Below are 14,921 nucleotides of genomic sequence, written 5' to 3' on the forward strand. Positions count from 1 at the left end.
CACTTATCTTGATGTGAACACTGAGTAATGAATAGAATTACTGAATCATTATATTGTACACCTGAAATTAATCTAAAATATGTTAATTATACTTGAATAACATTTTTTTTAATTTAAAAAAAATTGAAAGAATATTTACCACGGTGGTTTACCTTGGTTGAGAATAATATTTGTGCAAGTGTTAAAATTTTTCTGGTAGTCCCATTAAGAAAATAAAAAGAAATGAACAAAATATAATAGTATATATTAACCAAAATTATCTAAAATGCTTATTTAAATGTAATCATTCAAAAATTTAATAGTAAGAGAGCTTACATTTTTATGCTAAGTTATAAAATTGTGTACTTAGCACTGACAGCACATTTCAACTCAGACTAGCTGCATTCATATACTCAATAGCCCCATTTGTCTTTTGGGTGTAATTCCACTGTGCGGGACCGGTCTACAGTGATGGCAGGGGAGACAATACATTGGCACAGCAACAATGGAGTTTGCTGCTCTTATCAAACCTGTTGTTACAAGACTTCCCAGTATCACTACACATCTCATTAGATGTTAATTAGAAGAATATTTCCAAGATATAATGCAGTTAAAAATTTCTATTTATAAGCACTTATGTATGCAAAGATTCTCTTTGTACTTGGCAACAACAAAAAAATACAATGACAAATTAGACAATGAGGCAGATAGTAGTGCTGCTCTCCTCTGAAATCACCATTCAAAATTTGGTGCTAATGAAAACTGCCTCATGGTTCCTTTTGTAAATAAATATAAAAATTTGAACTTATTAAAATTGACTCACTTTTGTCCAGTGCATACACTGAGGTTTTGTTTTGATCTGCAAACAGGGCTTAAATAATTAAACTAAAAAAAGGGGAATTAGTGGATAATTATTCAATGACTGATCTCTAGTTCAATTCGGTAGATATCAGTACACTAACACCCTGAAGTCATGGAAATAAACAAGACAAAAAGGAAAAAGAGAAAAGAAAATAATCTTAATAAGAATGAATCTGGGGAGCCTGGGTGGCTCAGTCATTGACTGACTCTTGATTTCAGCTCAGGTCATGATCTCAGTGTCGTGGGATCTGTGCTCAGCTTGGAGTCTGCTTCCGATTCTCCCTCACTCTCTCGCCCTCTGCCCCTTCAACTCATGCTTGCTCACTCTTTCTCTCTCTCTCTCAAATAAATAAAATCTTAAAAAAAAAGAATGAATCTGTTTCCATAAACTGATTTTTATTATGAACTTGACATGACCTACATCTAAATTTAAAGACTGAACACTATTACACCATACTAATAAAAAAGGTGGGTGTTTAAAATAATAGCAGTGGGGCATTGGACTCTATCAACTCTCATTAACTGCAAATTTGGATTAGATTTTCCCAGTAGTATAAGGCAATACCTCCAGGAGAAAAACATAAGGCTTTAGTCTGGGAAACATATAAGATTGGGAAATAGTATGTCTAAGTTATGCAGCTTTTCCAAATGTATATTAATTCAGGTTTCATTTTTCCCGTGTGACTATGATTTCTGATATAAAAAAAGGGTTAGGACATGGCACTCTAATAAAACTAGTCATATACTTCTGCTACACTAATGGGTACTTTTTTCATTGTATGATTCTTTATAAATTCTGTCAAAACATATTTTTGACAAGAATACAAAAAAGACATGGTCCCTCACTTGTGATTTGTCACTTTTTTAATTTTAGATGTGCAGAATTTAAAAATTCTGTTTTACATAATTTCCAAAGTTATACTTAAATAGTCAGAAAAAAATAAATGAAACCATGGGAGTTTTAGAAGGTCAGCATTGAGAGCCATTAGAATATGCGTCAGCAGTCAAGGGTGTGTGTGTGTGGCCCACCGACCCAAGTATCTTTCAGTCACATTTATCAGCTCTCAACTAGAAAGTTATTCCTTTTGATGAAGCATTGTCCTGTGTGGTTCTGTGTAAAATGTAAGAACTCTTGAGAAGGGGAAAACACAGTATCTAGAGTAGTAAGTTTATTGTTGTATGATTATCTCAGTACAGCTGAGCCCAAGCTGCAGGAGGGGCCTCAAATTAAAAACAAGAGCTGAAGGTGGAGCAGGAAAGATATCAACAGTGGTGGCTAGGAGTCTGAGAACAGGTTTGGTCTACCTCACATTTTGCTTAGTGCTGGCCTGAATGCCTTGAGAGAAATATCATACAGAAAAAGGCTACTCCTGTATAATCTTCCATATTTATAGGGAGAAGAAGGCAGGGTGAGGGATGCAATGATAACCTTTATCCAAACAGCAGTTCCCAGTTTGCACTGCATGGTGAGCCTCCTGATTCAATCCAAACTCCCCAATCCCACTGGTTTAAAAGAAGAAGATGGTAGGAGGGGAAAAATGAAGGGGGGGGTAATCGGGGGCGGAAATCGGAGGGGGAGATGAACGATGAGAGACTATGGACTCTGAGAAACAAACTGAGGGTTCTGGGGGGAGTGGGGGGATGGGTTAGCCTTGTAATGGGTATTAAAGAGGGCATACTGGAGCACTGGGTGTTACACGCAAACAATGAATCATGGAACACTACATCAGAAACTAATGATGTAATGTATGGTGACTATCATAATAAAATTTAAAAAATTAAAAAATAAAAATTAAAAAAATTAAAAATAAAAAGAAGCAAGGGACATGGTTTGGGGCCAACAACAGCCACTGAGAAAAATCCTAGAATAAGAGACAGAAAGCTATTGGAATGATCCCTCGCTTTCTAGCGGCCCATCAAGATGATTACATTTTTACTGAGGCACCATATTTAAGCTGTGGGCCTATTGGAGTCTTCTGCCCATTTTTTTAAAGAGTTTATTTAAATTCCAGTTAGCTAACAGACAGTTTAATATTCATTTCAGGTGTACAATTTAGGGAAATACGGAAACAAACAAGTTTGAATTTCAGATTTCTACATAATAGCAGACAATGAGTCCAAACTTTTGCTTAATAGAAAAATATCTATTTACTACTAAACAGGTTATACCAATATCCTAGAAAGTCGAGGTGGCAGATGAAAACAGGGAATAATGTTAACAACTTTTGGACAATGTCTAAAAAGCACAAAGGAAAGAGTCATTTTATGGTGATTTTCAGGTTTTATCCTCTATGCAGTTGCCACACAGTTATTGAGATCACTACACAGTTGATTTGGTTCAGCTCCTGTTACATTACCGAGTTACACAAATTGCTTATTTTGTGGTAATTTTGAAGAATGCAACAACATATTTATATCAACTAGGGATAGTCTCTGAGGCTGAAGGAAGCCCTTATTTTTTTGTGTAAACATGGTCCTTATGCCTTTAAACTGCAAATTTCAGAGAAATCACTACCTAGTTAACTTTTAAAAACTTTTCCTGAAGCAAGGATTTAGAAAACTCAAGTTGATTGTACTTGAATAGTTGCAGCACAAGTAATACAGTGAGAGCCTTCCTCTTGGGGCACAAGATGACATTTATCTGTTTTAAATAATTACTTTAATGTCCTTAATTACTTTATCATTATGAATGCACTTTAATCAACAGGACAAAAAATACCCAGTGTTTCCTATTTTGTAGTCTCTTAGAAGAGTACAGGAAAATGTTTATAAGGTATTTTATTCCTTATGCCAGCAGCTAAAATAAGAGATTTTAGAAGTAGCTTGAGAGATGGAGATCCTAAATTACATGCAAGACATCACTGGAGAATCTGGAAATAAAAAGAATTTATTCTCTCTAGGCTCACTGAATGCTACCTTCTCACAAATAAATGTTACGACGCCCTAATATACATTGCTTTCACTATCTCAGTCGTAGTCACTAAATAACTTTATAATTAATAATTGATGTTTTCTTTAACTGACAGATCCTGAAATTCGACAAACAAAATAATGAGATAGAAACCTAATAAAAGCTCTTAATTAGGAAATTGGTCCCTAAGAGCACATTTTCCTTCAGCCTGAAGGACTGCTTTATAGCTAGATCATTGTTGTTATTTTCAGTTGGTTTCTCTAATTTGCATGTGCACACGCACACATGCACAATAACACAAACATTTTCTTTGAAGACAATTAAAATATAAAAAATTATTTTGCCAATCAGGTTAACTATCCAGATGTTCTTTTAAGTATATCACATATTTTTCTCTTTACTAACATGGTATTTCAGAATGAGAAAAGGCTCCAAGATGTGGAGTTTACAACAAATCTCTTTCCTGATAGAATTTCTGTATTTTTCCACAGAGCCTCTTTTATCTGTGAAGAGAATTATTGCACGTGTTTTTTCCTATGTTCAAATTATTTTCTATCTTCTATGCTGAACATAGGAGAAAGAAAATTGTTTTCTCTCATTTTTTCATCATTCTTCATGTATGATCTAATCTATATATTTATGTTTTCCTTAATGAAGATTATTTTGTCATGAACATGATTATTAAATATAGCATTACAAATATTGTCAGATCAATATTACTCATCAAAATTTTTTCAGGACAGAAAAATTGATAAATTTAGAAAAAATATTATGCTTGAACGGATTTCATGAATCTGTTAACAATAGTTTGATTGTGTAGAGCTCAGTTTAGTTTTCCATGTGCAGTCAGCTGACAGATAAATGGCTGGGCTGGGCTCAGGTTTGGTGATAAATAATATGACACAACTGTTATTACTATAGCATTCATTTCCTTTATCTAATCTCTTCATGAATTAGCTTTTATTTTAATGATGTGATTCACAACTATTATTTCCTAGTTACTTTCATTTTTCTTACTGATTAAGTTTAATAAAATAGGAATTACGGATAAAGTTTAAGCTAACATAATGAAGGGATACAATACTGTAAAGACACTTTGTAATAAAATAAAATATACTGAATGTGTTTTCTTAGTGTTTAATTTTAAACTAAACTATTAAAAACTATTTTATCTTCAGTCAAATATGACATCTTTTATTTCATTTTCTTACATAAATTATCCAAACACCTATTATTTTTAGAATAGTAAAGTGGCTTAATTTCTATGTGAATAAAATACTGAAGTAATAAAATTTTGAAGAAAGGTCATGTTAATATGTGAATTACAGGGTATCTTCTCTTCCTACATGTAGTGATCAAAATCATTTTACTTCAAACTCTTCAACTCATCCTTTCTACCATCAATTCTTGTCAAGTACATAATAGGGAATCAAATATGATTTTTTCAAAAATTGCAATTCAGAGAATTAATCACAAAATAACCATTGCATATTAGACTTTGTAGTAGGGGCATAAGTAAAAAATAATAAATCTACAGGACAATTTGATAGCTTTTATATTTTATTTTCAATAAGATACTTCATCTGCTTGCATGCCCTAAAAGAAACTTTTATATCAACTTTGTAATGGTATTTTTTTTTCTGTAAAGTGAACAGATCAAATCATTTCAATGTTAAATGAGCATTATTTAGGTACATGTACTTTTAGAAAATTTTTAAAATTTTCATTTTTTAACACACCAACTAGTTTATAATTTCATTCTTTACGAAGAAAATGCTAAGAAAATTAAAACCATGTATTATATGGTTTTAAAATCATACTTCCAGATTTCTATACTTATAAGATGGACTAGTTCAGCAACTATGTTCACTATCACAGACTTTAGTTCTATTCAGTGATATGGCACATCGTGCAAAATTAACAAAACAGTCACAAACAAAAATGTCTCAAATATAGTAAAAACGTATATATATAAGACAGGTAATTCACAATGCCAAATAAGAAATGTCATTTATCTTGGCTGTGCTTCAGAAATTTAGGATCAGTAGGCTTAATCATGGGGCGCCTGTGTGGCTCAGTCTGTTGAACATCTGACAGTTGGTTTTGACTCAGGTTATGATCTCAGGGTTGTGAGATCAAGCCCTGCTTAGGGCTCTGCACTCAGCAGGGAGTCTGCTTAAGATTCTCTCTCTCCCTCTCCTTCGGCTCCTCCCCACTGTGCTCTCTCTTGCTCTCTGTCAATCTCTAAAAATAAATAAATAAATCTTTTTTTTTTTTAAATATCCTTTGTCAAGGCACAAAGTAGGGAGAGGTGAGCACAGCCGTCCCTAGGAATGGGCAAGGTATGTACGATCACTGATGAGGTATCCATACACACAAAGGACTTAAAACTGCTCAGTCTTGCTCTGAAAACTGAACAGAGTTAAAAGGAAGTGCTGTGGCTTCCCCCTACCATTCACTTCTGGATCAGGTCCACAATCTTATTTCATCATCTAGAAAATAAAATTGGCAAGGATCCCCAAAAGTAAATTACAATTTGGGTAAATGAAACAAAATCCTCATTATTCCCAAATTTTGGTCGTATCTCCTGGATCAGAAGCATTTTGTAGACAAAGGAGTGTTTCACAAAATTGAAATGTCATTCAGATGAAGGAAAGATATTTTCCACAGACACTTAAAAATTTCAAACTTTCAAATGGTTCTTATAGCACAAACATTATATGTTATGTAGTGGGGGTTCTGGGGATCCTTCAGTAGGACATGGGGTGGTCTCTTGGGGTTGATCTGCTTGCTGGCCTGTTCTTGCAGAGCTACACAGAAAGATTTCACTTTATCCCATAGCTCAGTTAAAAATGTCTTTTTTTTTTTTTTTTTTTGGCTCAAGAATAGTTCCAAGTTGAGTAGCGTATGAATCTACATCATAATCTACTTCAGTCATCTCAAAGAGAGCCTTTTCATCTTCTAACCATTGAATAGAGTCATAGAACACTGTCCTCCTGTGATCTTCTACACCTTATTCTTCTATTTCTACCTCTTTGTGAGATAGCTTCATGGAAAATAAGCAATTGTGGAGAAACCTCTTCTTCACTTTGTTCACAAGGAAATTTTACATCATCTCTCTGAAGGGAATTGCCCATACCCCACTCTGCCTCTAAGTCATCAATCTGATTTGGTGGGTGGTGCATTATTGGATGAATATCCCAGCAGCAGCTGGATCCACAAATTCTTTCACACTATTTGCATATCTTAATGTATCATGAGTATTTTCACAGGATGCCATCCCTGGAGAGTTTGTAGCTATGGTGTAGGCATCAGAGTCTTCACCCATGAATGAATCTATTACAACCTAAATGAGTTTACTTGCTTGGAAAGGAGTAGGAGATTTGTTTCTACATAAGGCTTTTTACTAATTTTAGCACCTTCAAGCCTTGTTTGCCTGTCTGCACTGGAAGTACCAGCTCCTCTTTCATTTCCAGGAAAACTGATGAGATACAATTTACCAGGTAGTTCTCCTTTCCTTCTAAGAATAATCTGAAACACTGCATGACTCCAAGATGAATGTGCATTGGCAGATGTTTGACTGGATGTTCTACAACAGTTGCCTATGTCAATGAGTTTCAGTACATCTTCAACACATTTGACTTCCTATTCCTGTAATCCCACCACTTGAACCTGCTGTTTTCTATCTTTTAACACTCTTACTTTTGCTTTCCTGTTTAGCAAGTCAAACATATTTCCACTATAAATTTCTAAAAAAAAGGTTGCACTTACTTGAAGTTCTAATTTCTTATAATTTGGCTTCTTTGGCATTAAAAAAACCTCTCTGGCTGCTAATGGATGAATTCCTTTGAACAGTCTTTTATGTTTCCTTTGAACAATCCTGGTTCTTTCCTGAGAAGTCATGCCCCATTGTTTGAGTTTTTCCACTTTCAGCAAAGAGTGTGGCCATTCTCCTTTCAAATATAGTTTCCACTAGTGGTCTAACTGTAATCTTGTAAACCATTTCAGTTAGAAGCTGAGTCATCAAAGGCAGAATCAAAACCCAATGGTTGGTTCTTTACAAAACTAAAAGTAGACCATCACAATAATTTTATTAGGGATTATGATGACATCAAGATCGTTTGAGTTTCTTTTTTGCTGAATGGTCATTTCCTTACACAAACATGTATCCTATGTTCATCAATAGGATCCGCTGTTGTCAATGGTCTACAGTTCCTTTAAAGTCTCTGATCATACACAGAATTTCATAATTTGGTTTTGTAGCATCAACATCCTGGGCTCTTAAGTTTTTTCTGTTGTAGTCGTTTTTTTTTTTTTGTCTTTTGTTTTTCATATTTTTTCTACTTTTTTCACACAGTGAGAATTTCTATGTGCATTCTGTTGTGCAGAGGAAGACTATTCAGGAAGTTGACTAGGTCGTGAACACGCAGAGCCAACCACTTTGTTATCTGTTGGAGGAAGGTCATTCTAAACAGAAACCATCAGAAGTCTGACGATTCTTTACAGTTTTGTATACTTTGGCTGAGGATGCTGGAGGTAGAGGTGTTTCTGGACTGGATTCAATTTCTTCATCGGGAACAGAGTCACAGCTGAGTGAAAAGATGCTCTCCGGGTCAATATCTTTGTCCTTTGTATCTCCATTTTCTATCCATTCAACAGTAGTACTTTCACTATTTTCATTTAAAAATGTTACCATTGCTTGATATACTTAGGATCGCTAGTTAGGGCCTTGAATTTGTTCTTATTTCCTCTCTCTCTTTCCATGCATATGGTCCTTTACAATAAAAGTTGCTTCCAAGCCTGGTTGAGTGTCACTCTACACCCCAAGAAAGTGACATTAAACATTTCCCCCAAAAGGAACCATCGCTCGGCTAGATGGCTAGATTTCCACATAAATCCTGATCTGCATGTGGCTGAAGTTGGCCCTAATAGTTCACTTCATCTGAGTTGTGTGTGTGTGTGTGTGTGTGTGTGTGTGTGTGTGTGTGTGTGGCGGGGGGGAGGGGGAAGTGGTGGTTGTGACAGTGTGACTGTGAACAGGACCCTCAGGGCATGGAGTGATGCCAGAGCTGGGCAGTTAGGCACCAGGAGGGTGGGAGGGACTAAGCTCAATTCCTGAGAGGCAACTCTGGCAACAGAAATTTTTTGTTTTACATAAGTAAATTTAGAAAGTTGCTTCATAAAATTAATGAGATACATAAGTGGCCATAGAGAGAAAATTATCCCAAGCAATACCCACAAATACAGCCAGAGGACATGTGGGCAAATTCTTCCCCAGAAGACGAAGTTCCTTTAATAAAATGAAGTCTTTGTTTTTTATTTTGGTAAACTATCAAGTTGAAAAAAATTGAATATAATCCAGTGTAAAGAGTCATTATCATACTACCTTATCATAAAATAATGAGCAGTAAAACTGCTGAGTTGAAAGATTACGTTCTCAATCTTCAAAATTCACTAAATCCTAAAATTTCTGAATTTTATATTCAGTCCTGAAGCTATCCATCATAAATCTGCATATGCTGTACAAAGATGGGAAATCAAAAAGTATAAAAGTATACACTCCCCCAATTCAAGATAACTGCATTAATATTGAAAGTATTATTATCAATGACACACATTTGGGCATTTTGTTGATTTGAAATTAGCAGTTTAAAATATAATGTTTAGAAACTCAGTCTGTCAGTTTCTTATAAATTGTTAAATTTTATGCTCTTTTTTTTTATATTCTTGCACTTCATTCATCCTTGTCCCACCAAAAGAAGAAAAAAAAGGAAAATAAATGTACTGGGAATAAAATCTGGTAAACTGCTTGGCTTGAACAAGATTTCACCACTTACTAGCTACATGGTTTGGGCAGGTTACTTAATTTCTGTGACTGTGGGGCACTTAGGTGGCTCAGTCAGTTAAGCATCTGTTTTTGGCTCAGGTCATGATCTCAGGGTCCTGGGATTAAGCCCCACATCGGGCGCCGTGCTCCACGGGGAGTCAGCTTCTCCCTCTGCCCTTCCCTCTACTCATGCTTTCTCTCTCTCTCTCTCTCTCAAATAAATAAATAAAATTAAAAAAAAAATTCTGTGACTGTTGGTATTTTGTTTTGTTTTGTTTGACTTTGAGAAGTTGATAAATTGATATACCTGCAGAGTATACTTTAGGATAGCTAAAACTAATGCATGTACAGTAAACAACATAATCAGTACATTTGGTACTTATTCAATATTTATCATTAATAAAATTATTTTTAAATATTATTGTAATGTACTGGTTATTTTCTGTAGTCATTCATTATGATTATGATGAGAATCATAAGTCAAAGGTTAGAGCCCAAATAACAATATAGATGAAGCAAAATAAATAATATGGCTCAAAAGTACATTATTCTTTGTAGAACTATAGTATGTATAGTATATGACTCTTTCTTGCCTAACTGGTGCCAATAATGTGAATTTGCAATGAACACAGGGATTTTTCAATTAAGTGGCTTATATTAGTAACATAAAAAGCAAAGCTCCTTTTAAGTTAGGCTCAAAGTTGTTTGGACAATGTATTATGACTTGCATAACACCTCAATCCTTGACAGCTTTTCTCTAGATGCTATTAAAGACCTCTTTCCCTGGTCTAAAATTCTTCTTCTCACAATATATATTAAATCTTAGGTTAAGGAAATGTAAAAAGTGGTAGTAAAATTTAGAAATGTTCAAAAGAATACATGTTGAAAAAAATCTTTCAGATGTAGACCTAGACATTGCAAAAAATGAAATAAGATTGATTTCATTTTTGATCTAATAAGATCATGTTATTTTATGTTCAAACAATCTTCAGGTTCCTATAATTGTCATTCCCTATAGAGTTCTGCTCCTGTCATGGCCAAGTAAACTCCCATTGGACCAACACTCGTGCAGATAACAATTATAAACTCAACAAAACATAAGCAATTTCCTTAAGGTACTGGAGAGGGACAGAAGCAGATATTCCATGAAAGTTGACGCACAGAGGAAGGGAACAACATGGGGTCAAAGTATTTATGATTCATCCAGAGAGAAGCCTCAAGCCTTCACTATTCAATGCAGCTAAAATTTCGCAAGAGCCCTGCAGTCCAACTGACATGAGGGAACATAGGGCTAGATTTAATATAAATGCAACCACTTAAAGTAACAGAGCAATACCACAAGGAAAAGTGAGAGTAGATCCCTAAATTTTTTGTACAGTTTCTGCCCAGATCTCCGGCTAATCTCTGAAACATTGTGCATAGGGAAAACCCCAAACAGGCTAAAAAGGAAAATGGAGTTTTATAGTTCAAGTTCAGCCAAGTTATAGGTCTTTGAAAATAAATTTTAAAAATAGTCATCAGAGGGCCATAAAATCATCTGTAGTTTCTAAAAAATATCCATTGCAATGCCCAAAGAAACAATAAAAAATTGGTTGATATCTAAAGAAATCAGATGACATAATTCAAAAAAGAAAGAACAAACAAGATAACACTGTGTGACCTAGATGTTGAAATTTGCAGAGGTTAATAAAGGAACTATTATAACTATGTTTAAAGGTATAAAGGAAAAAGTCAAACCACTAGGAAATTATAAAACAGAACAAAATATATTGACATAAAACTCACTGGATGATGGGGTGCCTAGGTGCTTCAGTAGGTTAAGCGTCTACCTTCAGCTCAGGTCATGATCCCATGGTCCTGGGATCTAGCCCCTTGTCCATCAGACTCCCTGCTCAGTGGGGAATCTGCTTCTCCCTCTGCCCCAACCCCTGCTCATGCTCTCTCTTGCTCTCTCTCTCAAACAAATAAAATCTTAAAAAGAAAATCTCACTGGATGAGAAAACAATAATAATGACTGAGGAAAGAGTCCCTGAAGTTGAGGATAGCTCAACAGAAATTGTGTAATATGGAGAATATATATATATGTATATATGGTGAATATGTTTACATATATAAGATATAAATATATATAATATATAAAATAAATATATTTGTGCTTGCATATCATCAGCCTGTGGAACAATATCACATGACCCAAATACCTGTAATTGGAATTACTAGAGTTCTCCTGAGACACAGAACAAGCAGAGATGGAGAGAAAGAGATTTATTATAAGGAATTGACTCATACAATTATGGAGGCTACAAATCCCAAGACCTGTACTCAGTAAGCTGACAACCCAGAAACCCTATGTGGTGGTTCCAGTCTGAGTGAGAGGAGGCTCGCACTCCCTTTCACAACCAGAAATTGCTGATATTTCTGTTCAAGTCCAAAGGCAGAAAAAGCCAATATTTCAGTTCAAGTCCAAAACCCCAGTTCATAGCAGTTAGGCAGAAAGAGTTTCCTATTACTCATGGGAAATTCAGCCTTTTTATTCTAGTCAGCCCATTCTTAGTCCACTGATTCAAATGTTAGTCTCATCAAGAAACACCTTCACAAACTCGTAATAATGTTGGATCAAATATCTGGGCACCCCATGCTTCAGTGAGTTGACAAATAAAATTAACCATCACAAGTCCATTCTTAACATGACAGTAACATGATACTATCCTGCGTACAACCAAAAACACTAATTCTCAAGAGGTAAAGTGCTTGAGTGATGTTTACTCTTCTCCTTGATAAACCATAACAAGTATTATAAAATTAACAATACTATGATATAAAGTCAATACATCTTATGTTACCTGATAGAGAATAAGAGAGTGAGGAAAACAGAGATATAGGATACACACATTCATAATAAAATGATGAAATACTTATAAAAATTCCAGTCTTTATTTCCATAATTTGTCATATGGATATGCTATTCTCTGCCTTCAGCAAGCACTTCAGCTGAGTGGGATTCTTTAACTGGTAAGGTGACCTACCCATCCCATCTTTCCTGGAGAGCCAGGGCCATTATTGGTTCTGCCTGGATTGGGTTGTTGTAGTTTTCCATTGACCTTAATCATAGGGCATCGAAATACTGAGAGATTCCCTTGGGGATCTCCTGTATTCTAGACATATTTTTTCTTACCTCCACTGTGGAGTAGTAGTCCAATTCCCTCTTTGTAGTCAGGAGCAATCATCTGAGACAGCATAGTAACTCCCTTCTTTTCCTGTTGATTCAGAGGCATGGGGAGTTCAAAGTGACCAGATATCAGTCTTAATTTCTAGCTCAAGGGAATCACTGTTGTGTCTTCTGGTGAAAACATTCACCCCTTTATTACTAAGACCTCTAAGGCCAGTAAAGCCTGTGATTCTGGGAAGAGGAAGCAAAATATTTTGCTAGTGGGTCACTAGGGAAAATAGTGAGTGGTACCACTCCCCATTTCCATTCCTTGATTCCTAGACCTGTAAGTCGTAGCTTTGGGAGAACCACCACCATATACTAGATGGAAAGTCTTCTGGGAAATCTTCTGGGAAATCTTACCCAAGGTATTGGCACCTAACTAGGACTGTAAATGAGTCTTCAGAAGCTATTCTACCATTCAACCAGCTACAGATGTTGGAGAATATGGTATGACCAGTAAATTCCACAATAATGAGCTCATGGCCTCACTTCTTTTGCTATGAAGTGAGCTCTTTAATCAGAAACTATTCTGTGTGATATACCATGATAGTGAGTAAGTCATTCTGTAAGTCCATGAATGGCAGGGAAGCCAAATCCATATCCAGGATAAGTGTCTATTCCAATAAGAACAAAATGCTACCTTTTCCATGACAGAAGTGTCTGATAAATCAACCCACCACTGAGTAGCTACTTAAGCTACTTAAGAAATGATGCCATGTAGAAGACTCAGTATTGGTCTTTGTTGGTGGCAGATTGGGCACTCAGTGGTGGCCACAACCAGATTGGCCTCGGTGAGTGGAAGTCTGTGCTGCTGAAGCCACGCATAATCTCCAACCCTGCCACCATGACTACTTTGTTTTTGAGCCCATTGGTCAATGACAGAGGTGGCTGGAGAGATATGATACTGGTATATATAGAATGGGCCATCCTATTCCCTTGATCATTAAAATCCTCCTCTGCTGAAGTCACCCTGTGGTGAACATTCACATGCAGCACACACATGTAAGTCTTCCCTTCCTCTGTCAGTTGATCATAGGCAAATCCCCAGGAGGTTATGGGTGTAGGCCAAGAGAGAAAATGTAGTGCAGTGGAAGTGGAGGTCATGGACATTTGGACCACTTCTTCATATAACTTACTTGTGCCTTCAGGACCTACTCAGGCCAGATCATGTTATATACAACTTCTGTTTGATGATGGAGCACTGTTGTGAATGCCCAGCTTTTAGGAGGTGAAATAAGACCCGGTACATGATGGACAGCTCACGTCACATGGTAATGTGGTGGCCTAAGTTTAAGCGTACAGTCTCTACTAAGAGCCAGTAGCAGGTCAAGAAATGTTTCTCAAAAGGAGAAAAGTTATCCGATAGTAGGACTTCACTCTAAAATCCTAAGGGCCTGTGGTGCAATTAACCTATGAGGGCCTGCCAAAAGCTATGAATAGCCTCCCATGTTCACTCAGAATGAGTGAAGCGACAAGAGCCTCCCTTTCTGCCACTGACATTTCAAGCACCATTGAATCTACTGGATCACAGGGCCCAAGTGGCGAAGCAGCTTGTAAGGCAGGATGGACCTGTTAACAGAGCCTTCTTATGTTTCTGGGCCCCACTGTAATAGAGCAGCTTTTCAGGTTATTCAGTAAATAGGCCAGAATAACACACCTAAATGAGGAACATGTTGCCCCCATTATCTAGAGAAATCCCCCAGGCATTGTGCATTGTTTTGCTTAAAAGAGTAGCCAGATACAACAATTCTGTGCTATGCTACCACAGAATGCAGTATATGGAGACATAGAGGTGTAAAATATTAAGGTCATTTTAATACATATTAAGTATTGAACTAAAAATTCTAATGTATATTTAATCAAAATACGTAGAAGGAACAGAAGATACAGAATGAGCAGAAGAAAAACTTAAAGTGATCATAGATGTGCATTTTTTAGGTAATAAAGACATGGATAAGTGGAAATTGGGAAGCAAAGTGTATTAAAAAATAAAATCTGTACTTAAACATATTGACATGGAGTTACAAAATTTCCAATTAAATGAGATGATCTTAAAAGTACCTGGAGAGAAAAGATAGATCCCTTAAAACAAACAAAAACCAGACTCACAAAAACTCCAAAATATAAAAAGG

At 35.9% G+C, this 14,921-nt stretch overlaps 1 pseudogene; it reads right to left on the reverse strand.

Annotated features, from left to right (window-relative positions):
• Positions 1-6,442: 6,442 nt before the first annotated feature.
• LOC114206322 (kinesin-like protein KIF2A pseudogene) lies at positions 6,443-8,447 on the reverse strand (annotated as a pseudogene).
• Between the last annotated feature and the right edge of the window lie 6,474 nt (positions 8,448-14,921).

This window comes from Eumetopias jubatus, unplaced genomic scaffold (assembly GCF_037043125.1).
Source record: "Eumetopias jubatus isolate StellerSeaLion01/CBP00866 unplaced genomic scaffold, mEumJub1_p1.0 scaffold_7, whole genome shotgun sequence".
Classification (NCBI taxonomy): domain Eukaryota; kingdom Metazoa; phylum Chordata; class Mammalia; order Carnivora; family Otariidae; genus Eumetopias; species Eumetopias jubatus.